The sequence below is a fragment of the Ambystoma mexicanum genome, chromosome 12 (assembly GCF_040938575.1).
Source record: "Ambystoma mexicanum isolate Mex_15411 chromosome 12, UKY_AmexF1_1, whole genome shotgun sequence".
Lineage (NCBI taxonomy): Eukaryota > Metazoa > Chordata > Amphibia > Caudata > Ambystomatidae > Ambystoma > Ambystoma mexicanum.
Window position 1 is genome coordinate 1,078,190,018 of NC_090936.1, and position 27,558 is coordinate 1,078,217,575.

The following is a 27,558-nucleotide window of genomic DNA, read 5'->3' on the forward strand; positions in this document are numbered from 1 at the left end:
AACTGAAATGTCTTAGATCAGAACACCTCCAAGACTGCTACTCAGTGTCAGGGTCAAGCAAGATGTGTTGTATTAATCACTGCATTGAGAGTATATGTTTAATTAAAAGGAATTCCAACCTATATCCATCCTCAATTGAGGAAACATTTACCACAAAGAATCCACACATTGTTAGACATTTGTGTATTCAACATACTCAGACGTTATTATGCGTACATTTCCAGGAAGGGCCTTGTTCTCTAGGGCAACTCAGCGTCTTTCCTTCCCTATGAACACAATGGTAGTTTGGCATTCCATGGATCTTGGCCTAGAAATTATACTATTCTCCAATCTGAGCATTCCGTTCTTAGAAATAAGACTGGGCAACGTATTGGGTTCTATGTGTTTTGGGGAATTCATACATTCAAACTATTTGACCAGAAACATTTAAACATGATGTATTTATTTATTTATTTATTTGTTGTTCGCGCCCAAGACCCAGAGGTATCACGGCACTAGAATACATACAAGAATACATAGGTAGGTACATGGTTACATGACATGAAATTGTTGGTAACAGCTTCCTTTTAAAGTTCTACTTTTGGGTGCTAGCGTGCCTGAAAGGAGGCTGGAGCTTCCGTCCTTGCGTTCTCATATTAGTAGCACATCCATCCTCGACCATCCACACCCAACTTCCTTTTTTGGCCAAAATGCACACACGCATTCTGAACTTCTCTGTTGAATTTCCCATAACCCCAAGGGCGTTCACCTACAGCACTTTGAGGCCATACCAAAGGGATAAAGGCGCTATACAAATGACAAATTACATTATTTTACATTACATGAGGTCCTATGTTATTTCCATGTAAACTTGGTAGGGGTATCCTCTTCAAATAATTCTCTGCATTTGCCTTTTGTTGTTCTTGTTTTTTCTTTTTTATTTATTTTTGATATAGTGGAAAAAAAAATCACAAGCACAATTACACCATTAGCAAAAAACAATTCAAAAGAAGAAAAACGAGAAGGAAAATAAATGAAAAATCACAGGTAAAAATCCAATTTAGCCCATTTCATCACATTAGAATAATTACGTTTCTTATCACAATTACATGAATAGTAACTTTATATTACAATTACTATTATATTGTGACATTTCTGTGCAAAATTCCTCCTTTAAAAGTTCTTGCAGTATTTTTTCAAATCTGATTAGAGCAATGAGAAAGGATATGTGTGTGCCTTTCATCAAACGCGTCCAAAGTTCCTCACAAAATACAAAACTTGGATTATGTACAAATCTCTTGAATATTAGTCCCTTATATTTTAAAGTAGCTTTACAGTATATAATGAGATGCTTAAGTGTTTCGTATTGTGAGGGATTCATACATTGGGCCTCATTACGACCCTGGCGGCCACAGTATGAACGGTGCCGGTAAGGTACTGGCACTGTTCATACTGGGCCGACACATTACGAGTTTGCTCGCGGGTGGCGGTATGCACATCTGGTCTGGCCAGACGTGCATACCGCCACCCACGAGCAGACCAGGATGCTAACAAGAGACCCGTCGTTAACGGGTCCGTTGTTAGCATCCTCCCCATTCCCATTGAGCCCTATGGGGGCACAAATCGGAATGGGGACGTACCGGATCCGGGTTCCGAAATAGGGAATGACGGGGCCCGCAAAAGTCGTAATGGTCCGGTAATTCCCTTTTTCAAGACCCGGACCCTGACACGAGTTTGGAGGTAGCCATGCCGGTAATGACAGCATGGCTACCTCCAAACTCGTTATGAGGCCCATTGTCTGCAAATACAGTTGCTGTAATCAATGCCTTGAATAGGACCCCATCAATCTGTATTTGTATTTTATTTCATTTATAGAGCACTTTTGCCAAAGCACTGGGCAGTTGAATATGCAAAAGTACAATCATGCCAAGCAGTACATTGCAGGTAGTGAACAGAAGTAATGACGACATGGTGTTCAGTGATTAGAAAGAGCAGATGAGAGATGAGATCTGAGGTTAGATTGAACAATACGTAGGGAGGAAGTGGAACGGCTAGAGAGAGGAACCGAGTCCCAGTGCTTGGAGCGAGTAGGGCAAAGGAACAGAAATGAGAAGAGGCACAGCAGGCTTTGGGACCAGGAAGCAGGAACTGGTTCTGGAAGCGTAGTGTAAGGCTTGGCGAGTAAAGCCATAGGAGTGATGAAAGGTAGAGAGAGGCGAGAGCATGGAAACATTTGAAAGAAGATAGGAAGTGAAAGAGAAGACGTGATTCAAAGGGAAGGAGAGACATGGAGAGGAGAGAAGAGGAAATAGAAGAACGAGGCGGTAGAGAAAAAAAGGACACCAATAGATGAGTTGTCCTAAATTGAAACAAAAGCTCATGAAGGCATAGCTAACATTTTGATTAGGATAACATGTCAGATGAGCTGGAAGGTGACTAACTGGTCTTAACATGTTTGTATATTCTGTAAACAATTTATAATTAAGTAATTTCTCACACTGTTGACAGCAATCATGGATTTTTAATGCGTTCATTGTTTTATCACGATTTATCAAATGTAATGGTGTTGCAATGTAGTTGTCCTACTTCATAACCTTACTTTTAGGAGTGTGGCTTCTGGAAACCTAGGTGCAACTGTTCAGCGAGATACTGATGAATGACTTTTCTAAACAATGAATAATGTGTGTTTTGCATTCTGTCCACTTCATTGTGTTCTTTTTGATGGTCAAAGTCGCAGCTGCTTTTTCTGTCCTCTTATGTAAGTTTCACTATATTGAGTCGATTCTTCCTTGTCAGAGTGTATAGGCTGTCCTTCCTTCCCTAGACAGAGAAAAAGTTGCTTAACATTTCTCAAGCACTTACCAAGCAGAAGAAATATTTAAATAACAGTGTCCATTCAGTATCAAGGCCTCCTCTTTTACAAGCAGTTAATTTATTCTCTAAGCATTGAGTAATCCACCTTGAACGTTTTCACTATTTAGCTAATTCAAATTTTTCATGCCCTAGTCATGCTTCGGTAGTGCTTAGTAAAATGCTTAAATAAGGCATTGTAGAAGCAGTCTGCTTGCTGAATTAATGCTTAAGAAATGCCTTTCAAATAGATGCGAGTTCCTAGTCCATGCACACTGTTCAACCCTTTAATCCTTGGGTAGACATCTACAGGAAGTGTATGCGTGCAAACAGCTTGCAAGATGATCCATTGTTTGGAAGATGTGGAAATGCTTATTATCTTTCACTAGAACACCAGTGCTTCTACCTCGAGAGGTGCACTCATCTCATGATAGGATGACAGGGGAGAAGTGGAGCTGGATGAGGCTTGATGACGATTAACAATGTGCAATGTTGGGATTAGCACTCTGGTGGGGGTATTCAGCCAATCAGGTGACTAGGAATGCTGGCTCCCCCGCCGCCATCTTCACCCCGGTGCCATCTTCACCCACCTGTCCCCTTATATTTTTTTTTCGCCCCTTCCCAACCCCACTTACCTTATTTCTGTGGTGGCGGCACTCCCTGCCGCTCCTTCCACTCTGCTCATGCAGGCCACCATGAAAAGAGAAGCGGGGCCCCGTATGGAGTCTGTCGTCCCTTTCTGGCCATCTTGGAAAAGTATTTACCTTCGTTCAACGGGACACTTTTTTTAGCACCCTGTGTTACCACTTTGGTATCCTGGGGTGCTAATGGCCTTAAACCCCAGTTCCAAGTGCTGGAACGGGGAGGGGTAATGGCCCAGATGCCTCGTTAATGGCCCTTGCTTCACTTGGGCCATTAAATTGAGCTGCCAGTCTGTTACCCCCCCATTCCAGCCCATGGAACCGTGGCTTAACGCCACATTATAATGTTGTCACTTCGCCTTATACAGGTACAGACAATGTGTAATTGCATCAAATCTAAAACGTGCTTGAACACCCAGTCTTTCTGCCTGGTCTGCAATACGTATTGTTACACTATCCTTATGCATGGAAAATGCCTATCCCATGCCTACACAAAATCTAAAATTGTTGTCTTTGTCAAGGCTTGTTTTGTTGTTGATACATATTAAACAGCCTTAGCTTTATAAGATCTACAAGCTAAGCTTAACAGGGGTAGTTTCCTCAGCTTGAAGTGCAGGCCTAGCCCCCAGCTATACCCCCACTCCCAAAACTTCCTTCCGAATGCAATCCCACTGGCACAGCCTACCCAGAGTTCTTTTCAAAATACAGCCCAAATCGAAGTAAAGGCTTTCAACGTTCACCCTAAATGCCTCTGCCCGCTTTAACTCGATAGAGAGGACCATCCAGGTTTAAAACCGTTTTAGTCCTGCCACCATTTCAATATAATTGCCATGGTAGGCCGTCCTTTTGCTGACACTCGTTTAAAAAAAAATTTGAAGTTTTTTCATAAAAACTCCTGCGGCAAAACACCCATCATCAAAATTACGGCGAAATTACATGGAACCATTGCCATTTACACTGCTTCAGAATGTCTGGGCTGTGGCACCTCGTCACCGGAGCACAAGCAACTCCAGGCATGTTTCGGCTTTGTTGAACCAAGTCAGTGAGGCGTAGCTTGATTCCCTAGTCCTTGCAAGCAAGGGACACACGTTTCAGCAAACACTTCTCACTTAGGGAGGCAAACTAAAACCAAGATGTGACAGACTTTGAATCCATCACAAAGAGTAGCATTGCATGCCTTGATGTTGCTCCCCGTACCATGAGGTGAGGCTTTCCAATTTGTGCACCCAAATGTATGTGGCTTGTTACCGACCTGCAACTGCATACCTTCATGGAACTCCGCTTACCATGAGGCAAGGCTTTCAAACTTGTGCACCCACATTTACGATGATTGTTACCTACTTGCAATCATATGTTGGACGTAAGACCCCTTCTCTGTGGTGTTGCTCTCCTCTGTAGATGTCCTGTAACTTATGTGAGTTATCTTTGCAAGCTATCACCTCTGCAAGCCAATCCTGCTATGACTGTAACCTGTTAACTCTGCTAGTAACTAATAAAACCTGTTACCTCCGTATGCAGCTAATGTAACCATCCTTCTTAAGCTAAAAACGCCTAAATGCCTCTGGGCATTGAGCGCTATACAAATGACAAAATAAATAAATAAATAAATCGTTGTAGGCGGTCTTCCATACCATCGTATGCAGTTAGACTTGTTCTTGCCACCAATGCACATATTTCAACCATTCAAAGCCACTTGGTCTTGGTGTGTGAGACCCAGACCTGAATAGGGTTAGTAACATCATGCATCCTTTGGATCACTCCTTTATGATGTTACAAGAGGAGACATCACAGTAAGAGGATAAATATCCACCAATTATACAATTAATGAAATGCTCAGAAGTTCAAAATGATAAAAGCTGCAGTTTCTCATGAACGTTTTACCGGTGCTGAAGTGCTAGACCAAGTTGCAACCATCATGTCAAGCACAGCCCACAAAGGCTAGACACCATCCCCATGTGCCTACATCACCCCTCCTCCTGCACTTATTTATCTGCCTGACAGTTCTTCACTATGAGCTTGTGCAGCCTCTCCCCCAGACTCCTTGCTATTCTAATGGAGATGCAGCTTGGCAGTCATACCTGATCTCTGATCTATGTCTTCTGTGATCTGCTCTCACGCCTAGGCCCTGTCACCCATGCTTCCAGCCTACTGCCCCCCTCTAACCAGGCCCGCAACACTGTCAAATCCACTAGTGAACCTGCAAGAACACATGCAGAGTGGATTCAAGATCTTAGCTGGCAGGTGGGTGGGTGAGAAAAGGTTGCGGATCACAAAATGCGGATGAGATGGGTCCCAATAAGAGAGGTCTTACCCAACCGCTAGGTGACAAGGCCCACACTTGGGCGGGTATTGCTTGTGTTTCTGTGCTACTTTTACATTGATTAGTAGTTTTGTGGGATGATTTAACCCACTAGGCTCTGCCCTGCGACATCCCTGTGTGCTGGAGGCACCAGAATCAGCAAAATGGCAGCAAAAGTCCTATGCACGCTAAACCTATGAAAATTGCGCTTTGAAATGGGAAAAGATGGCCGCCAATCTACTTTGCCTGTTGTCAGTAGTGGGAGGAGACCACACTGCTGAAACCTGTCACTGGGCTGCACACCGAGTGAACATGGAAACTGCATGAAAGGCATTGCTTTATTGCAAGAAAACCCAGAAATTGCTCTGAAATCCTTTTTTCCTTGGCTCCTGAAAATACAAAATAATGGTTCAAAACAACAGAAAACATCCAACATTCTTGCTGGGTGTTACCCGTCACTTCATTAAAGGAATTAACAGGAGCACACAATGCCAGGAAAAGCAGAATCTATCTTCAGAATATCCACATTAAAAAGTGTGCATGCCTGTGAAAATCTGACAAAAAATATGGGTGCAGTACCACCGGCCGCCTGTTTGACAGCTGTCATTAATTGCATTAGAAGCTTAAACTTGTGCAGTTAAAATCAAATGGTTGGAATTAAGTGACCTGCTATCAAAAGTAATATAGGTTGCAACTATTTAATCTCTATGTTGTAAGAGACTGGAATTAGAGTTCTGTTTGCCTGTTTTCAAAATTGTAAATTTATTTTAATCCAAGAAAAACTTAAAGTGAATTTTAAAGTCAGCCTGATGCAGCCAAAGCTACAAAGTCAATTCCCCAGCTTGCCCCAACAAAAGGCACCTATCCTGCTTCCCAACAAAAGCCAGGAAATCACATTCAAGGGTTGATGAAGAGGGGAGGAGATTTGGGCTGCTGCTCCTGGGAGAGACAAAGGCCTTCCTGGGCTGAAAGGATATGCAGATTGCAAGTGTCAACAGTAGCCTCTGCTAGAGGAAGAAGGCGGGGATTGCTCTTGAGCCACCAGAAAGTTTGGGGGCGGGAACAGACATTTTTGTTGATTCTTAAAGCACAGAAATATATATTTTTGAAAAGGACTGACAAAGGACTGTGCAAATTTGAAAAAAATCTAAAATTACAGTATTGTTAAATGTGAATTTTTGGTGCAGAGTTTAAAAGGACTCAGAACTCTGTGCGATGTTCTGAGAAGGCGTGGTGAAAAATCGGGTTTTGTAGCAATTGTATTGATGTCAGAAGCATGAAACTTCATTTGATTATGCCCAGATATCATGCGCACATATGTCTAAAATTGTGGACAAATCAGACATTGGGTCCCGGACCAAAAGTGCGAAAAGCTGCCAAATCCAGGCCCAAGCTCTCACAGCAACCGGGGCTCGGATGAATACTTGCTCCACAAAACATGTGATATAGATATGCTATTGCTATCAAGTTTGTAAAATTATAAATAGGTATTATATGAAAAGTAGATTTCATGTGCAAAAACAAAGGGGAGGTTTCTCCTGCATCTTAAACCACATCGTCATGATGACACTGTGTTTTCTTCTCCAATCAAGGGAGAGGAAAGACCCTAGCCAATGGAATACCTAGGGGGTGCAACAGGATAATTCAGCATGGCCACCCCTTTAAGAAACACATAAATAGAGACAGCTGAGGGCTCACAAAGATGCACACATTCACCCACCAACCGATTGCTGGCGGAGCACTTTGCAAGAGAAATCCATATTCCAGACTCCAGACTCCAGAAACTTTGAAAGCAGAAAGGCCCATTTCCAAAGCTGAACCATTCTCAGCTTGGCCTTTAAAAACCAGAAACCAGAATTTACCCCAGACCTCTAAGGGGAACCAAAGAACAGCCTGGCTGTGCTGTAGCTGCTTTCCTGCTAAGAATGATTGCCATAATTCAAAAATCCAACCCAGTAGAACCGTGCTGTGACCAGATAGCTGTGAACCAGAACCAGAGCCCGTGAGATCCAGTCCAGTCCCACCCTGCGGTGTCCAGAGTGCCTTGCTGAGTGCAGACCAGAGCGCCTTGAATCCAGTCCGGTGTGTCCAGCAGAATTCCTGTCCAGAAATCTTGACTGACTTGAATCCCTGACGGTTCTGTCCAAACATTGGTAGTGAGTATTCTTAGTTTAGGACTGTCACTAGCATATGTATTGTCCATAAGTCATCCATATCCAAACCCATCCTCTCTTATATCCAGAACTGCATTGTTAGAAATTATTTTTGTCTTGCCTGAACTCTTTCTCTTATCCTATAGTCCTTTTGTAATAGTAGTGTTAAAATCATCTTTGCGCTGATATATATATTTTCTGAAGAAAAGCGAGAGTCTCGGCAGGCGAAACCAACCAGAGATATCCTGGGCTGGTGGCTGTGCTGTCGTGTAGTTTGTTTCTTCATAGTCCATCCCTAGTGTAAGAAATCCTGTTTGTATTTTAAAAGCGCATCCTTCTTTTGCAATTTTGCCTCTTTCTGAAAAAAAACCACCTCCACGAAAACCTTCATAACTTCTTCACCGTGTATGCTAGAAACTAAAGTGTTTCTGCAATCGCGCTTACCACGCACAGAAAAGTTTGCCGCACATTTTTCGTTTTGTTCAAATCTATACCATGTGAAAAAGCTGTTCATTGCACCCAACCTCAAAATTAAGTTTTCTACTTGCTTGTTACTCTCTAATCATTGCTAGTGTTTGTCTGATACCATATAAAGTTGCTCCCATTAGTATTGAAACAATTTCAGTGAATTAAATCCATTTTCAGTGTTTTTACCATTCATGCAAAGCCAACGTTAAACCATTTTTGACAAGTTTGCCAATCAATTCTGTTTTTCTCTGGTGTTTGCTGGGGGTAAATTGGGATTGATATTATTTTGTTGAATTCTGTATTCCTGAATCCTGTTTGCTTTCCTTCCATCTCTTTATATTGCATATTGGGGGGATTGAGTAGTGTGCAGGGGGAAAGAGTAATCACATTGCATTTTGATTGAACCCACACAAAAGTATTATATCTGTGCTGCATTATTTTTCTTATCATTACTCCTTAAGATTAAAGCAATTGTTAGTGTGACATCACCCCATTGATGCTTATTGTATAACCATTAAAATAGTGTGATATATATTGTGAAATACATAAATAAATATTTTTAAATTTGCAAACCAGCCTGCTTCCTGGTTCAGTGTGACGGGGGGGGGTTCAAAGAGAGGGGCATGATATCAATGGTACATCATTCAGAAATAAAAGAACTTATAGACATAAATAAATAATTAAGGGTTTCAGCTGTGCATCACACGCTAGACATTGACTTAGGTGAAGTGCCGGGTTGGAATCACTTTCAGTTTTAACCAGACTTCTAGTGGTAATACCAAGGCTGATTATAATATGGTTGCACCCTTTCTGTTATGGTGCAAGTGGGCTAAATAACGATGGCATAGGAGGCTGCCCAGAGCAAAGATTTGGTTATGAAGAATTCAAAGTCGTGCATCCATTTCTTGTGTAATGTCAACAGGCTCCCAAGTGGCAGAAGTTGTGCTATACAAAACTCAGTAATATTACATTGCATTGTACATTGAGTTGCTTTTCTAATGCATCTAACTAAACCATATTTTTCATCTATTTTGTACGTATTAACACCCACCAAATAGATCATTTAATAATGTATGTTGTAAGGTCCCACGGTTTTTTGATTCAGCATTCTGTGTACAATCCACAGGATCCCCCATGTTTGTATCCAGGATGAGCTGGCAAATTGTTTCATCCTTTTAAAGCTCATGAAATCAATAGCATTGTGTTAGTTGATGCTCTTCTGTCAGGAGACCGACTTGACATAGTAACCGGAGGTGTGTGCAGGAATATGACCTAGGTGAGCTTTCATTTGAGCACACCAGGCACACCTGGGTGCAGCAAGTGGCCTCTACATATCCTGGGTGGAGAGGGGAGAAAAACGTGTGGCAATTGTCCTGCGCCAACATGCTTAAGACCAGCATGGCACTGCCACCCTCACAAAAGGTGAAGCAGATGGAGACCACATGGCAATAACCCTTATGGCGGGGCAGGGATCCTAAGAGTAAAAGAAAATGTGCTTAAAGACTACTTACTGTCAAGGCTTCCTTGGCCTGCAAACATTTTACGACTTAATTTATTTAACTTTTCTATTTGAAGAGGATCATGGTTTCCAAGACAACACCATGAGCAGCGATCAATATAAGGGTTCCTTCACTGGTCCGGAGTTTAGGAGGACCTCTGGTGATTTAATCCCGTCTGAGGTGATGAATCTGGGCAGGGTTGGATGCCATGGGGGGGAGTGGGAAGTGGGAGTTAAAGGGGATTGTTTTCCGTAACATTCAGAGTGTGTCCTTTCATGAGGGTGTGCATGCAGCTTGGAACTCTCTCGGGGGAGGGGGTAGTTATGTTATGCTATGGCAAGGGGACGATGTCTGGGCTTGGTGAAATTATCTTTGGCTCTCAAAACATACGAAGCCTCAACTCGCTGAGTAAGCGATCAATGGTCCTTCAGATATTTAAGAGGGCATGACTTGATTGGAAGTGGGTTCAGGAAACACACTGGCCGAAGGTTGGGTATCCCCAACTACGATCCCAGGAGGGGTGGGGAAGTGATCATGGCTTCTGATGTGAAAAAAAGGTGAGGAGTCGCAGGCTTGATCTCATCCTGTCTGGGCTTTTTGGTGGATTCAGTTTTAGCCGACCCGAATGGGAGTTATGTGTTTGCCAAAGGACAGTTATATGGTTCCAGGTTTATGCTGGGTTCCGTGTATGCTCCAAACGTGGGCCAAAGTGAATTTTGGGAGGGGTCAGGGATAAATTGATTGGGTTTGCCAAAGGGCAATTGGTGGTTGGAGGGAGTTTAACATGGTGTTAGATCCAGTCGGGGACTGCAAGAGAATGAGGGAGGGACCAGTAGCAAGGGCAAATGTGGGAGACTAGGAACCTGTTAAGCAGGTAAACGTGGTTTTGGGCCTGTGTGACTCTCACATGCCCCGCTGGAAGGTGATAGGCTGTACACCTTTTTTTCTGCATTACCTGACTCCTCCTCACGCATAGACCTGGTAGACTCGACGTTGAAGGCACAAGTTTTGGACTTTGGACCAGGTTTCCACAATCACATGGTCTGACCATGATATGGTGAGGGTCTCAGTGGAGATGGGGAGAACAGCGGGCCCCGGGGGGAGCTGGAGGTGCAATGACTCCCTGTTAAAGGATAAGGAAGTGCAGCAGGAGCTGCACATAGGAATCAATGATACTGGAGAGGTGGGGATCCAATTTGTCTGGGAGGGCTTTAAGGAAACCATCTGGGTGGGTCCTGATAAGGATAGGCTCCAAGAAGAAAAAAGAGAGGGGGAGAAGGAGAGCTTGCTCCATCAGAAAATAGTGCAGATACAGCCATGGGGGTACTGAGGGAAAGTATATATCTCTGATGAAAGTGAAGGAGCTCTGTCCGTATAAAACAAAATTGAAGGCCATTTTGACTCAGGAAACAGAAAAAAACCTCCTGTTTCTAAAACAGATATATCATGAGAGAGGTGACAGGGTGGATAAGATTCTTGCATGGAGGTTGAGGGAGGAGTGGAAGCGGAGAACCAATGGAGCTATAGAGACTGCAGAGGGAGGGTCTGTCTATGACACCAGAAGCATCAGAAACGAATTTGCAAGGTACTACAGTAACCTCTACGCCTCGGAATGGGGCAGGGATGAGGCACAGGTAGACACATTTTTGGGGGACTTACCCCTCCCGGGGCTCCCCAAGAAAATTTTGGAGAACCTTGAGTGCCAAAACACTGTGGAGGAGGTCCAGCTTCCCATCAAGGGGATGAACACAGGGTCAGCGCCGGGAGAGGATGGTTTCTCGGTGATGTTTTATAAACTATTCAGGTTTGTGTTAGCCCCGCAACTAGTAAAGGTGTTCAATGCATGCCTGTGAGGCTGGGCCGTATCCTTCACGATGTTGCTCACAATGATTGTGGTGATCCCTAGGGAGGGGAAGGATCCCACCAGGTGTTCTTCATATAGACCCTTCTCTCTTCTAAATGGTTATGTAAAGATCCTGGCGAAAGTCTTGGGAATGAGACTAGAGGTGGTATTACTGCTACTAGTACATGGAGATCAAGTGGACTTTATAGGAGGGAGGCAGGGGTCGGACAACATTTGGAAGACTATGAACCTGGTCCCGGTACCAAAGTGAAGGGCCAGGATATTTGCCTGGTGTCTCTGGACTCAGAGATGACCTTTGACAGGGTCAAAGGGCCCTTTACGATGAAGGTCCTGAAGAGCATGGGGCTGAGGACAAACTTCCTGAGATGTGTGGCAGAACTTTACAATAGGCCCAGGGCCAGGGTCTGTGTCAACGGCAGTCTCACAGAGATTTTCCTGCTAACAAGTGGCACAAGACAGGGGTGCCCCCTCTCTCCATTACTTTTTGCCTTGCCGATGGAACAAATGGCAATTGGATTTCTGACAAATGGACAAATCAAGGGCATAGAGGGGGGGATCAAGTGCAAACTCTTGCTCTTTGAAGACGATATATTTGCTTACCTTACCAACATAGAGCACTCCCTCCCGGCACTCATGATAAAGAACTCAGAATAAGTCTGCCTCTTGGGGCTTAAGAATAACATAGGGAAATCTTGTATAATGCTGATACTTGAGCAGTGCCCCTCCTCGATTTGAAAAGAAGCTACCAAGGCAGGAGGGTTGATGAAAAGAGCATATAGTATTTGGGTATTCAGGTGACTAAGGACCTGCAGGAGATGGTTCCAGCCAATTATGACCCCTTCTGGGCACTACTGATGGCTGACCTGAAGAGATGGGACCCCCTCATACTAACCTGGTATGGCAGGATGACCTGAATAAAGATGAATGTGCTCCCCAGGCTATCCTGAGACAGCACCTGGAGAAGTTCTTCTTAGAAGTAAAAGGAGTGCACCTTAGATTTATCTAGAAAAATGAGGCACCTAGGGTAAAAATGACGACTCTGGCACTCCCAAGGGATAAGGAGGGGGTTTGGGTTCCCTGAACCTCGTTTTGATCCGAAAGATCCGCCAGCAGGCGGAGTCGCCGGCGGCCAGCCCGAAGGCCATACAAAGGCCCTGTTTAGCGCCTCGGGTCCCCCACTTCAGCCATCCTCATAGAGGGGTGAGGGCAGGAGCCCCCCCATCCCAGAAGAGGATCCAAGCACCGAGCGTGCTGCAAGGCAAGTTGCTGCCACGACGGAGTAGGGCCTGCCTGACCCTGTCCCCATATTGTGCCTGACTTGCGCATGCCGGGCGCTGAGCGGCCGATAACGAGGCTGAACCTCGTTTTGATCCGAAAGATCCGCCAGCAGGCGGAGTCGCCGGCGGCCAGCCCGAAGGCCATACAAAGGCCCTGTTTAGCGCCTCGGGTCCCCCACTTCAGCCATCCTCATAGAGGGGTGAGGGCAGGAGCCCCCCCCAGCCCAGAAGAGGATCCAAGCACCGAGCGTGCTGCAAGGCAAGTTGCTGCCTCGACGGAGTAGGACCTGCCTGACCCTGTCCCCATATTGTGCCTGACTTGCTCATGCCGGGCGCTGAGCGGCACGATAACGAGGCTGAATCTCGTTTTGATCTGAAAGATCCGCCGGCAGTCGGAGTCGCCGGCGGCCAGCCCGAAAGCCATACAAAGGCCCTGTTTAGCGCCCTGTTCGGCGCATGGAAGGCGCGGCATGGCCTACTCCCTTGATGCTGCTCCCGGAACTTTGTTGCAAGGTCCCTGCCTGCTGCCATGATGGACTCACATAACCACGGTAAGCCTTGGGGCTTTTTCTTGCACCTTTAGAAGGGAAACTATAAAACTTGACATTTGAGACCCATCTTTCACTCACCAACAAAAAGCAACCACTCAACACTTGGTGCACTTCGGCAGTCGTGCCGATTAGCCCCTGCCCCCACCTTGTAGCTTGTAGCTACCCCTTGCCTAGCCAATGCCTTCGGTAACCGGCAAGCCTATGCTGAATGTTGCCCACCGTACCCTGCGTACAATAGTCACTGCAACCCACTGTGCCTTGTGCTACTTAGTCATTGCCTATGCCGATCTATGCCCACTGTATGCTGATCTATGCCCACTCTATGCTGATCTATGCCCACTGTGCCCTGTGCATAATACTACGGTAACCCACTGTTACAATTACAGTGCTACAAACACTGTAGCCCAATATTTGTTTGCCGCTGTAGCCCAGTACTTGACTGCTGCCTTTAGCCTACTATTTGATTGCTGCATTTAGCCCAGTATTTGATCGCTGTTCTTAGGCCAGCACTTGACTGCTGTTCTTAGCCCAGTATTTGACTGCTGCTTTTAGCCTAGTATTTGATTACTGCATTTAGCCCAGTATTTGATTGCTGCTTTTAGCCCAGTATATGCTTTGCCGCATTCAGTATTTGATTGCTGCTTTTAGCCTAGTATTTGATTACTGCATTTAGCCCAGTATTTGATTGCTGCATTTAGCCCAGTACTTGATTGATTGCTGCCTTTAGCCCAGTATTTGATCGCTGTTCTTAGGCCAGTACTTGACTGCTGTTCTTAGCCCAGTATTTGACTGCTGCTTTTAGCCTAGTATTTGATTACTGCATTTAGCCCAGTATTTGATTGCTGCTTTTAGCCCAGGATATGCTTTGCCGCATTCAGTACTTGACTGCTGCTTTTAGCCCAGTATTTGATTGCTGCTTTTAGCCCAGAATATGCTTTGCCACATTCAGTATTTGACTGCTGCTTTTAGCCTAGTATTTGATTGCTGCTTTTAGCACAGTATATGCTTTGCCGCATTCAGCCCATCCTGCCTAGTATTTGATGACTGTTCTTAGCCTACTCTGTCCAGTATCCAACCACGGCATTTAAGCCCAGTTTCCCTAGCTCAACTAGTAGTAATACCATGTACTCCTACCTGCCTAACCTAGTCCACCAAGCATCATTCACCAACCTGATATTTATACTCACCACCACCGTCTATATGACCATGCCAACATCTCTGTCCATAGAGGGCCTAGGAGCCCACATATAATTTATCTCCAAACCTTGCAACCCAGCACAGAGGAACCTTAGACTCTGGGCTCGACTACCCAAAATATTCGAACCTATCATTAAATATAACATCAACCTGGATCACCTTCGACCAAAACTACTTCCACCATTGGAAACCATCGCCCCTCGCAGACGCAAACCCTACCCTAACATTAATAAACCTATGACCAACCTGCCTCTCACAGTGCAGCTAGAACCTGAATTAAAAGCTGCATTGATCAAAGCCAGATCATTAGTCGCTCATGCTACTGACATAGCAGATGTCATACGGGAAAATGACCTTGACTTCATCGCCATTACTGAATCATGGCTCCATGAGGCAGCAGGTCCTGCACTCACTCTGGCAGTCCCAGAAAATTATACCATCCTCAGAGCTGACAGACCAGACGCACAAGGTGGAGGAATAGCAATTATCGCGAAATCTAATCTCTCTATGAGAATCACTTCCACACCTTTCCTTAAATCCTGTGAGCTTCTTTCTATCAAACTACCCACCGCCAATTCTCAAACACTAAATATCTACCTCATCTATAGACCCTCAGACCCCATCAGTACCTTCAATGAAGATATCACCACTGTTATCTCCGAGAAGCTAAAAAATTCCTCTCAAACCTTAGTGCTAGGAGACTTCAATCTAGGGTACAACGATATCAATGACCACCAGGCCACCACCGTAGCCAATACCCTGTCAGAACTAGGTTTCATGCAGATCGTGAATACTCCCACCCATACCAAAGGGAGAACTCTTGACTGGATTGCCAGTCACAACTGTAACCCCTCTATAACAGCCATTGCCCCCCAAATATGGACAGACCATCACCTTATCTCCTTCACCCTCAACACTCAAAGACCCAAAGCCTTAACACCCACTCCCGCCATACCCACTTTAACCAGAAATAAGAAAAATATCACAGCGGATAATATTCTGCCCCACATCCTACCCAAACTTAATTCTCTACCAGACCATACCGACCCAGGCATCCTAGTGGAGGAATTCAACAATGCTATGTCCATTGCCCTCGACAGAGCTGCTCCGCTTAAACTTAGGAACAGCAAACCAAAAAAGCACCTGAACTCCTGGTTTACACCCCACTTAAAAAACCTAAGACTATAGAAGAGAAAATGCGAAACGGCATGGAACCGGCATCCTACCGTTGAAAATAAAACTAACCTAATAACCATCTCTTCGCAATACAAAAAAGATATCACCCTGGGCAAACAAGAAACTTATAACAACAGGATCACCCAAGCCAACTCCAGTATGAAGGAGCTGTTCTCCATCCTAAAAGAATTGGAAACTCCCATCGCTGTACAGGATGACTCCATTAAAGATAAAACCTGGTGTACAGACATACAACTGGCACTAACCAACAAAGTGACCAACCTCCAAACTAAAATTGCACTAAAGAAAGCCTCATTACCTACCCAACCTCCTTTGGACAAAACTCCCACACCCAAACCCAAAGAATCTACCCAATTCCATTTCTCCAAGGTCTCAGTGATTGAGGTAGAGAAGACTATTCTGACTCTTAAACCTTTTAACTGCAAAGGTGACCAATGCCCCGCACAACTGATCAAGGACGCGGCTAGAGATCTAGCCCCCTTCATCACAAAGCTTTTTAATGCCTCCTTCACTACGGGCACCATCCCACGCAACCTAAAGGAATCCTGGGTACTCCCCCTTCTGAAAAAACGAACATTGGACCCCAAAATTCCCACAAATTATAGACCCATCACCACGGTGCCTTTCTTACTAAAAATATTAGACAAGGTAGCGTACACCCAAATCCAGAACTTCCTTGAGATGAACCATCTCCTTGGCACCCGCCAATCCGGTTTCCGACCGCAACATGGCACAGATACTGCCCTTATTGACTTAAAGGCCCAAATAGACTCACTCAGAGACGAGGGCAAATTAGCTCTCCTCCTCCTTCTAGACCTCTCAGCCGCCTTTGATTTGGTGGACCATAGAGTACTATGCAATCACTTGGACTCGGCGGCCCACTTCTCAGGAGAGGCTATAGTCTGGATACAGTCATTCCTTAGTGAGAGGACCATGAGGGTGTTCTCCCCCACAGCTGCAGCAGACCCGATACCCATCACCTGCGGAGTGCCTCAGGGATCCTGTGTCTCGCCAACACTTTATAATATCTTCACCAAACCACTCTTTGACAATCTCGACAATCTGGGTATCACCTATACCAACTACGCAGACGATACCCAGATTCTCCTACCACTTACTGGGGATTACGTTGAAGATCTGGCTTTGGTGAACAGAGTCTATAGCATCGTTCAAGCATGGATGGCTAACCATGGCCTATGCTTGAACGATGACAAAACAGAGCTCATCATCCTGGGCACCACAGCCCGCATCTCCAAACTCAACCAAAACTACTCAACCTTCATCATCGATGGCAACACTATCAAGGTCGCTAGAGAAGTAAAAACCCTTGGTTTTTACCTTGATTCAACACTATCCTTAACCAAACAGGTGAACTCACTGGCCTCATCCACGGCCTATACATTGTAAATTAATACGAGCCGGGAAACAATTCTTATCAGATGACAGCTGTCTTATCCTAGCCAGAGCCCTCATCTTATCAAGATTGGACTATTGTAACACCCTCTACATAGGGACAACTAAACAAATCATCAGTAGAATTCAAGTGCTCCAACATAATGCACTTAGAGCGGCCCTAAGTATCCCTAGAAGAGTACATATCTCATAAATAAGACGTAAACACAAATGGCTCTCCACCCAAGAAAAAATCAACCTTAAATCTGCCTCCTTCATCCACAAATGCTTAAATAACAAAGCCCCCCGCTACCTTACAGAACGTTTTAACCAAAAAAATCCCACTAGACTTACAAGGACAGTCAGCCCCAACTGCCTCATAGTGCCCAGATTTAAACTATCCGCTATTGGAGGATCCAGCTTCCCAGTCAAGGCAGCTCAATTATGGAACGCCCTACCTCATGCACTTTGATCCGACCAAACGTTCAACAACTTCAGAAAGAATACCATAAAATGGCTCACAGAGAATGCGATATAAATGGCACTCTCCCCCTCGCACCTCCACTCTTACTTCACCTGACACGCAAAGACCTGCTTTTTTGTAAACGCTAGTCATAGATTCGATTGCTGCGCCTTATCTGCACTTGTACTTGTCTCACCTTGCAGAGTCAAGAAATGTCCTCTTTGCCTGCTTTGTAACTTGTAACGTCTGTAACCAAGCTGTAAACCTCCTTGTCTCTTGCGCCCTGCTACCTCAGGGTCCGGTGCGCACAATAAATAAATAAACAAACAAACATACAAACAAACCTGTATTACAAGACAGCCCAATTTAGGGTGATGCTCGAGCACATGAGGGACGGCCTGAGGACCTATTGGACTTACTTGGAGGAATAGGTGCCACATCCGCAGAAGGGGAGGGACTATCTTTGGTCCCCAGTCTAGTCCATTCCGGAATGGCTAAGGTCCCACCTCACTCTGAGAGTGTTATGGTCAATCTGACATGAATCCAAGGGCACCTATGGACTCATGGGGGCACCCATGTGACCTAGGGCACCAAGGGCTGGCCCTCTCTCAGACATGGTCAGATATGGACCTTTAACAGGTGGGACAATTATTTAAGGATGGGATTTTCCTGGTCTTGGTAGCCGTTCGGGAGGTGTTGGGGAGGGATGCAATTTCAGTGTTTGAGTATCTCTGCATCAAGGTTATATTAACAGACCCAAAATGGGGAAGAGCAGTGGCAAGGTAGTTAACGGCAGTGGAAAAGGTAATAGACGTGTCCACCACGAGAAAGGGTATCCTGTCCAGGTTGTATAAAGCTATGAATGAGACTTGTCTACAGGGAAGACAAACATTCCAGAGGAACTTGGTAGAATTGGTGGGGGAGGAGATCCTGGAGGAGGACTGGTCACAAATTTACAAAGTCACCTTCCACGGTGGCCTGTTCACCTCCACGATAGAACACAACTGTTAATGGGCTGGCATCGGGATCCCCTGAGGATGTCCAAGATGTTTGCGGGAGCCTCGCCCATGTGCCCCAGGGGTTGTGGACAGCGTGAGTCTCTCGCCCACTCAAGATGCAAGTGTTTTGGAAGGAGGTGCTGAGCTGGTTGGAAGAGGTCACAGGATTACAGTTGAGCTTGGACCCATTTCAGATGCTCTTGGGGATCCCGCAAAAGGAGAGGGAAAAATATAGGCTCCCCAAGTTGTGGGAAGCAATGCTGAGAGCGGGGCGATTGGCTATAGCCAAGTGTTGGAAAAGTGAAACGCTTCGTCAAAAGAAGTCTGGGAGGGGAAAGTACAAAACGTGATGGTAATGGAGAGGGTGACAGCGGCAGTGAACAATGAGATGAGTGAGTTCCAAGTAGAGTGGAGCGCTTTATTGCTCAAGTGGGGGCTGGACGAGGGGAACCTTGGGGGTCAAATAAGCACATGAGTGGTTTTTGAATCCGGGAGGAGAGGGGAGAGGCCCCAGAGGGAGCCGACAAAGGTTAAATACAGACACAATGAGGATGGAACCTCAGAGACACTGGTCAAGGGGAACCAACACCACTGAATGATTTTTGTTGCAAGGGGGTGAAGAGAGGGTGTGATTTGATGGGGTTTTAGGAGCATAAAATGTGGGGGGGCTGGGTAGGGGTAGGAGGTCAAAAAATGTTATAGCAATGTTGGTTAGCTATTTGAATCATTATTTTTGAAATGGCTTGTTTTCTTAACAAATGCCAATAAAAATTAAGTTAAAAAAAAGTATGCAACTCTCTTCCAAGACACCATAATTATGAGTCTACTGTCCTAATGGCAAGTTAAACTTTAATATAAACCTTCAAATATAAGCCATACCTAAATTAAGGTATGGAAGATGGCATTTCTCATAATTATTAACAGCCGCGTCAAATTGGTATCAAACACGTGTCAACCCTGTGAGACCAGCTCAGCTGTGAAAGGATTATGTGTATTCCCCCCAGCCAGGCTGTCTTTGTTCTCCCAGATCAACTGTAGCCCTGGGGGTTGCCCCATTATTTTCCTTTGTGAGGGCAGGTACCACCCTCCCCAGCCACTGCACAGGAAGTTGTCCTGGGAACAGGATCCCAAGGGCATGACCATTTACAAAAGGAATAGCCTCACACCAGGGTGCTGCATCCCAAAAGGACCTTTGATTTTATTGAGAAGGGAAGGCGATGGGTTTAGTGTAGACAGAGGTAGCTCAGAACAGTTGTTAGAAGGTTCTACCATCTTGTTTCTCTCTGCCTCTATCTTTCCTTCCTATCCCCTCCACTACCTGTATCACAAAGTACTTTGGGTGTGATGTCGGAAGGCAAAGCACCCTTGCTGCAAGGACTGGGATTGGATCCTTAATGCAGGATTTCTTTTGACCAATCACCTGTATACTGTTTCCCCTAAAAGAAAGGGTCTTCAGTCTTCTTTGATTCACTTGTGAACAAAAACCTGAGGAAGAGTTCATTGGATGCAAGTTGGGAGAGTATACCTTTTTAAAGTCCTCTGCTGGAGGTGAAGACTGAGTGTTCAAGGCAGAGGCAAGTTCTGTCCCCTAACAATCCCCAGGGCACATTGTGGGTGAACTGCTGCTGGGTCAAGACCTGTCTCTCTGCCAGCCGCAACGGGACCCAGGACCTCAATATGTTGAAGAATGCCTGCAGTTGTGTGCCAAACTCCCCCATGTTTGGGAGCCAAGGAACAAATACTAAATCTTACCCTGAGTCCCTGGATTGGGACTCACAGTAACCTGATAGTCAAGACATCAAGGATCCCTGTGTTTTTGCCATTGGACTGATTCAAACCATTATTCGAGGTAATTCAACCCAGTCGAACCAACAGGATCCCCTGGTGCTGTCTTTGACACTCAGCTAATCTACCAACCATTGTGCTGTACCTTTCGAAGCCAGTTCACAACTACATCGGGCCCGCAAAGCATGTGCTTTGGCTCTAAGAAGCCACCACTGCAACCGCACCTTTTGAACTGCTCTACAAAACGCTGGCATCTGCATTTCTGATTTTCGTCGACAAGACCCTGCAGGACCCATCAAATTGTAATCTTCGAACCCTGAATCAAATCGCCCGACTTGAACTGTGCATCCAATCACCAGCATCTTCGGTGTCACCAGGACTGTCAAACTGACTCTGATGGCCTCACGATTGGCACTTTGTTGAGCATCACTACCAACAGCAGCAACCCTCGGTTTGACACTGTTGCATTCCCAAGCAGAGCATGTCACCTGTCTGGCTCGAACCAACCGCCCATGCGCCAGACCTCGTCTCAAACCACTGAAAGCACTGCATCACTCATCAACCCAATGCATTGTTTACCAAATTACTATAACTGCCTCTACATCGAGTTGCTGCCTCGTCGACCTGCACCTCGAATCATCAGGCTCAGAGTTTCAAACCATCACCGGACCTCGTCTTGAACCGCTTATGTGTCACATGCTGACCCCAACCAATGGTTATCATGACTCAAAGCAGACCAGATCTTTGAACTGTTCGTTGTGAGCCATCTGAGCTGCATTATTCGAATTATCATACTGATCAGAGCCACTGCTTCAAACCAGCTTGACACCTGCTCCACGCTTGGGATTACACGAACCACTGCACCTGCACTTGGCCTAACTGGTTTGCACAGCAAAAAGAAGCCTGTTTCAATGCCGTGGAACAGCAGAAAGATTTTATGGACTAATAACTGCACGTTGTCCAGCTTTGGGCGATAGGGAATGGTTAAGTCACCTTAAATCCGTTTTTGTACCAGAACATATCCTTTTTACAAACATTGTGGTTATTATTGCCTTTCATCCCGATGCGTTACTCAGAGCGCTACAACTCTTCTATCTGTGCATATTCTGTGTTCTTTTCTCAGGGGAAGGTTTATGTAGTGTTTTTCTGTTTAGTTATTTTTGCAGATTGTGTGTTTCAGTAAAGTTTATAAATTGTTTATAGATCCTTGATTGGACATTCCCTTTACCTTGGACTGTTATGTTTTGTTGTTTTGGGTTTCTACTGAACCACGTTCACACACCTCTTTACAGTTTAGCCTTCCCTCTGCCCATGTTACTGCAAAAGGCTAAGGAGGTATATCTTTTAACTGTTCCTATTTTGCATTTATGATTGTGATCACGCCTGTTTTGTAGCTGTCTGAGAGCTGTGTAGGTGCTTTAGCCACTCACCTTTGTACTTCGGCTGAGCAGAAGTTATTTTGCCACAGCTACTCCAAGGGCTCTCCTTGTAGGCCCGTCACTCTAACGTCATTGGAGACATTTCTTCATCAAACTGTTCTGTTGGGGAGCCTCTGACTCATCTGGAAAAGATGTTTCTTTTCCTTCTTTGCACCTCCATTCAAAACCAAATCATTTCCTTCACTGTTAGTGACATCAGTACTCACCTCTGCAATCTCCTGCCTGGGGTCTTGTTGAGTGCAACTCTTCAGTTGGACTGCGGTAAATGAGTTCTCAAAGTTCCCTAATCCCTCTTGTGATATTCTTTGGATCCGTGCTACCTTGGGCCATGTCTGCAGACCCTTAATTTACCTCAATATCATAACATTAGTCCACTGTTTCCTTTTGTCCCTTAAGTTAACGCTAGGGACTTAGGGGTAAATGTGTTTGTAGGCCCTGTGTTTCTTACAACTAGTCCAGTCTCAGCTTCAGTGAACAATATGAACGTTCCACAGTCCAGTGAGACAACTGTATGCTTACTATATTCTGAAAAGTAATTTTGATATATACTTACCTGTATTTCCTAAGTTATTCCTATGCTAAATTGTATTATATTAACCATACCCAGCATATCATTTACCAACCTAGGTCTCTCTTTCTCTTTCTCTTCCTCTCTCTGTCTCTCTTTCTCTCTCTCTCTCTCTCTCTCTCTCTCTCTCTCTCTCTCTCTCTCTCTCTCACTCTCTCTCTCTCTCTTTCTCTCTTTCTCTTTCTCTCATTCTCTTTCTCTCTCTCTCTCTCTCTGTCTTACTCTCTCTCTCTCACTCTGTCTCTACCTTATCTCTCTCTCACCCTCTCCCTATCTCTTTGTGCTTTCTTGTTCAACATGTCTTTGTTACCTCTTGCTTTCGCTCTGTCATGATTTACATCATACCCTGCATGCCAGAGCCTAACCTCCACCCCAAAGGCATTCTTAATGCCAACCTGGGTCTGCAGCAGATTTTGCAGCAGAGAAAATTGTTGTACCGGAAGCAATGCTCTGGAGAAAGTTGGGTCTCTGTGCGCTAGTGCAAGATAAACTACTACCCCTGAGCACCTGACAGGCTTACTATTGGACAGCAATTCTGTTGTGGATCCACATTCTGGGTGAATATGTGTATCAATGCGTATTATCCTTCTGTGTACGATGACCATTAGATGCTATCAATAGCTACCCTTAATAGTCTTATCACTTGCAATATGGTATCATTTATACTCATAATTAGAAATACATTAATAATGCTCTCACTCTCTTATTTAGTATTCACGCATATTTATTCTCTTGTACAGATAATATATGGGCATTGAAAATAGACTAGTCAAACAATATACCGTTTCTAATATTAGCACTAAAGTAGTGGAGTGGATACTCAGCATCCTACTTTTCTAAAATGGCAAAACAACCCATTAACAGTCACCAACATGTATGTATCTATTATGGCCCAGTACAAATCAAACTCACAATTGTGATGCTGTGGACTGGCACGCCAAAGGACAGATGAAGTTATACAGACAAAACTCTGGATAAACTATTAACTGTCGAAAAGTCCATGGCTTCTAAGGGTAGGTACCTAAGCACAACCTAAAAGTAATCTAGAGCCATGGACCGAAAAGGATTACAGGTGAAACATTTCAAATCCCCCTCCAAAGTATTCATCTCGGCCTTCCTCTGAGAATTGATGATGTCCATTATCCGGATCAAAGAGATTTGAGGGGAAACAAAGATTATACATGTACACTGTGTCAAAACTCGTACCACACTAAAACCAATGTTGCACCAGCAAGGGGGACCTTGAAAGGCTATCCTAACAAAAATATATCATGGTATTTCTCATGGTAAAGAAAAATGTAGTTTTGGTTGGCTGGAGTTTTTCAGGTTTAGCAGGCCCCTGCGCGTACGGGTATGTTTAGTTAGCTGCTCTAGTGTGACCTGCGTCCTGGCACATGGTTTGTCTAGGAATAGAAACTCCAAAGTTCCCAAGGGAAGTTTTGACTGGGTAGTTAGACAAACCTTGTTAGTTACTGGCGCTGGTGGGTTGGTGTCACCCCTATGTTGTAGCAGTAGTTGTGTTTAGTTCCAAAGATTCATAATAGAAAGGCAGAAAATCTTGACTTGTTGTCGTCAGCAAAGGTTTTTTTAATGTTGTTTTGTACATAAAACAATTGACCTAGTGAATATGCTAGGTACAGGTGAAAGCAGAAAAGCAAACGCATTTTTACCGTGCTCTTTGTCAAGGCTGTGATGCGTGGTGTGGTGAGGTGACAATTGTGAAGGCATGTCGGCGCAAAATAATACCTGGTTAAGCAGTAGAAATAGTATTAGTGATCACATAGCATGGTTGGGTGGGGGGTGTGAATTATGGTGGTGGTGGTGATAGGGCAATTACAGGTTAAAATAACATGTTAATTGAGATTTAAGGCAGATACAGTATAACATTTTATATAACAGATATATCCATTCAACAGATGCCGCGATGTCAGGGTACCAAGGAAAGAAGAATGAGGAGGGGAAGGTGGGGAATAAAGGAGGAAAGTATTAGAGCAAGAAGAGTCTGTCTAAGCTAATTCCTATCTTGGCTAAGTGTTGTTGCTTACCAGAGCAAGTATAGGTGATCCTGTGTAGGATAGGGGTGCCTGGTGCTGGTCTTCAAATAATAGTGGGCAGAGGGCTGGATAGCCAATCTGGAAGTGGAAAGGGCATACGGTTTAGTATGCAGGGGAGAACCAGGATACGGTTGTGTCATGGATATGCGAAAGAAGTGGTGGTTGGGTTGTGGTGAGAGAAGGGGGCCGGGTTTGGTTACTGTGCCGGTGCATGTTGGCAACCTGATTGGGTTGTGTGACAGGTGCGAATAGGGAATAGGTTGTGTCACAGCAATGAGGGAGGGTGGTGAGTGGTCAAGCCCAGGTGAGTGTGGGGCTACGGAAGGGCCTGGGAGTTTAAGTCACGTGGGAGTCTGTTCCTGATGTGGTCGTGAAGCAGGAGCGGGTGTGGGGCCGTGTGTGGTGGGGGTCGGATGTGCCCTGTCTTGAGGGCTGGCAAAGGACCCGCGGAGTATGCATTGTGATGTTCCATGTTGTGGAATTGCCCTAGAGTTGTGGACTTCTGGGAGGATGTGCTTAATAGGTTGGATACAATCCGGGGTGTGACATTCCCAAGGACCTCGTCATCTGTGGTCCTGCTTTCATCCAAGGGTAGATGTGATATAGCATGTGAGTCATCATGCTGGATTGATAAAGCACTGCTTGTCGCAACCAAACAAATCCTGGGAGTGTGGAAAACAAGGAAGAAACCACTTGCGGGGGGTTTGGTATCAGACATGCAAGCTCCTTTAAACTATGAAAACTATATGCTGATAAAACAGAACCGGGAGGAGACTTATCTGGAATTATGGGGACCCTTTAATGATATGTATGGATGAGTGTAAAATAGAGCATCTTATGATTGAATACATGCACGTTAGTCTAGTGGGTGGTATATGTGTATAGGGGTGTGTGCTTGTCTTGTGATTTGTCCTGTTATGTCTGTATAGTTTCTGTATTATATCTTATTATCCTATTGTAGTTGAGTTTAGTGTGGATATCAGAATGTATTGCTTATAATTGAGTTGCTCGTGATATAATATGTGATCATTTAGGTAAAATGTGTTCTGGATACTTTGAAAATTGAATTAATTTTGAAACCCATGCAATGTTTCAATATTTTGCTTTTTGTAAAAATTTAAATAAAGTAAATAGGCACCTGAGCCACACCAGATCTATCTCCGTCCCACGGTAAACAACATTCTTTAACACTCTTATCCCTGCCTCACAATAGAATTATTGTATCCACTGTACATATTGTAAACTAGCCACTAAGTCCCCTTGCATGCACTATGTGTCCATAATTTGTGACCTCTAGCACCCTTGCACCTCTGTAACCCACATGCAGTGACTAAGGTCCTTGTTTATGTTGTACTTATTGTATCTGCTGTAACTAAGCCTCTGCTGCGCCCAGTTACCCAAGGGTTCGGAGCACATTATCAAATAAATAAACAAACAAACAAACAAACATGAGCAGTTTGCTGCTTCAGAGTGAAGGCATCTGAATGCTGTTTGCTGCTTGTTTAAAAAAGCATTTCTGTTTTATATTTTAGTTCTGTCTCCAAACTATTGAAGTATATACATGGGTGTTTCCCAATTTTTTGTTGGCGGATGACAAGTTTAAGTGAGGGAAGGTAACACACATTATGCAGCATAAAAGGAAAACTGGTTACCCCCCCCCCCTTATAGTCCCATGAGTGGGTTAGAGAGTGACACTATTCAATACCATATTCTATTTCAGTATTATATTCATCCGAGCACACTTCTTATTGTACATATTTCCATTTATTAAGATAATTTTTTATAAAAAACATAAACATAACATGCTTCAATAACATTAAACACAATTATACACTTTAGTATCCATGAGTTGAACTACTGTGGGGTTAGCATGGTATGTGACTTAAATTCTCTTTAGCACATACAACTTTTACTGATGGTCAACCATGTATGTCCATCCTTATCTAAATCACAGTGAAGGGCCTCATAAAGATCTGTCCCTGTGTTTAATCTCCACCGGGATGCTGGACAACCAGTGCACATGCTGTTCATACTAGCCTGGAAAAAGTCGACATTTGTTTCGGCCCCTATGTCTTATTGCGTTATCCCTAACGCTTTTTTACTGTTTTGTTGGGTCTTCTTCAGGACAGAGCTATAGTGATTCGATGGCTTAGTCTACGAATGCATTTAAATGCTTTATACACCAGCACTGCAATACAAACGAACATTAAAACTGTTAATATCATGCAACAAGGTGCTTAGTTTTTTGGTATTACTTCTATGAGTGACACACACTAACCTTAGTTCCCTTCACTGAGGGAATAGGCAGAGTATTATTATTACTATTCATTGCGTATCTGATTTCTCAAGGAATATTCAATAATGCTGTCTATTACTGACCTTATATTTTTCTTCTTATTCTCTTTTTAATACTCTCCTGTTAATGAAGATGCTTCAAGAGGTGAGTATGCAGTATGTTAGAGCATTCGCCTACAAAAGAATACAGAAGATTCCATTAACCTAGTATCCAATTACTGTTTTGCTTATTACTTGTTGATCCATAAGGGCCAAATGACTCATGTGTCATACCGTCTCCAACGTTAAGCAGGACAACATTTCTAATTCCATGGAGAGATGCTAAAGGGCACCGTGTGTCGCTGAAATACAGCAACACCCAACATGCGGATGTATTCAACTGTAAAGCATGTCATTAATTGTAAATCAATCTCGTGCATTTCTCGCTAACCCGGACTTGGTTCCAAATGGGCAAATCTCTTACCTACCACGCCCGTGGATTGGCATATCTTTCTACTATTTGGCTGCTGCCAAAAACCACAATTGCGGGTGGGTGGAAAAGATTCTTTGTTTATATGACCTCGACTTACTGCGTCAGTATGCGCTATGC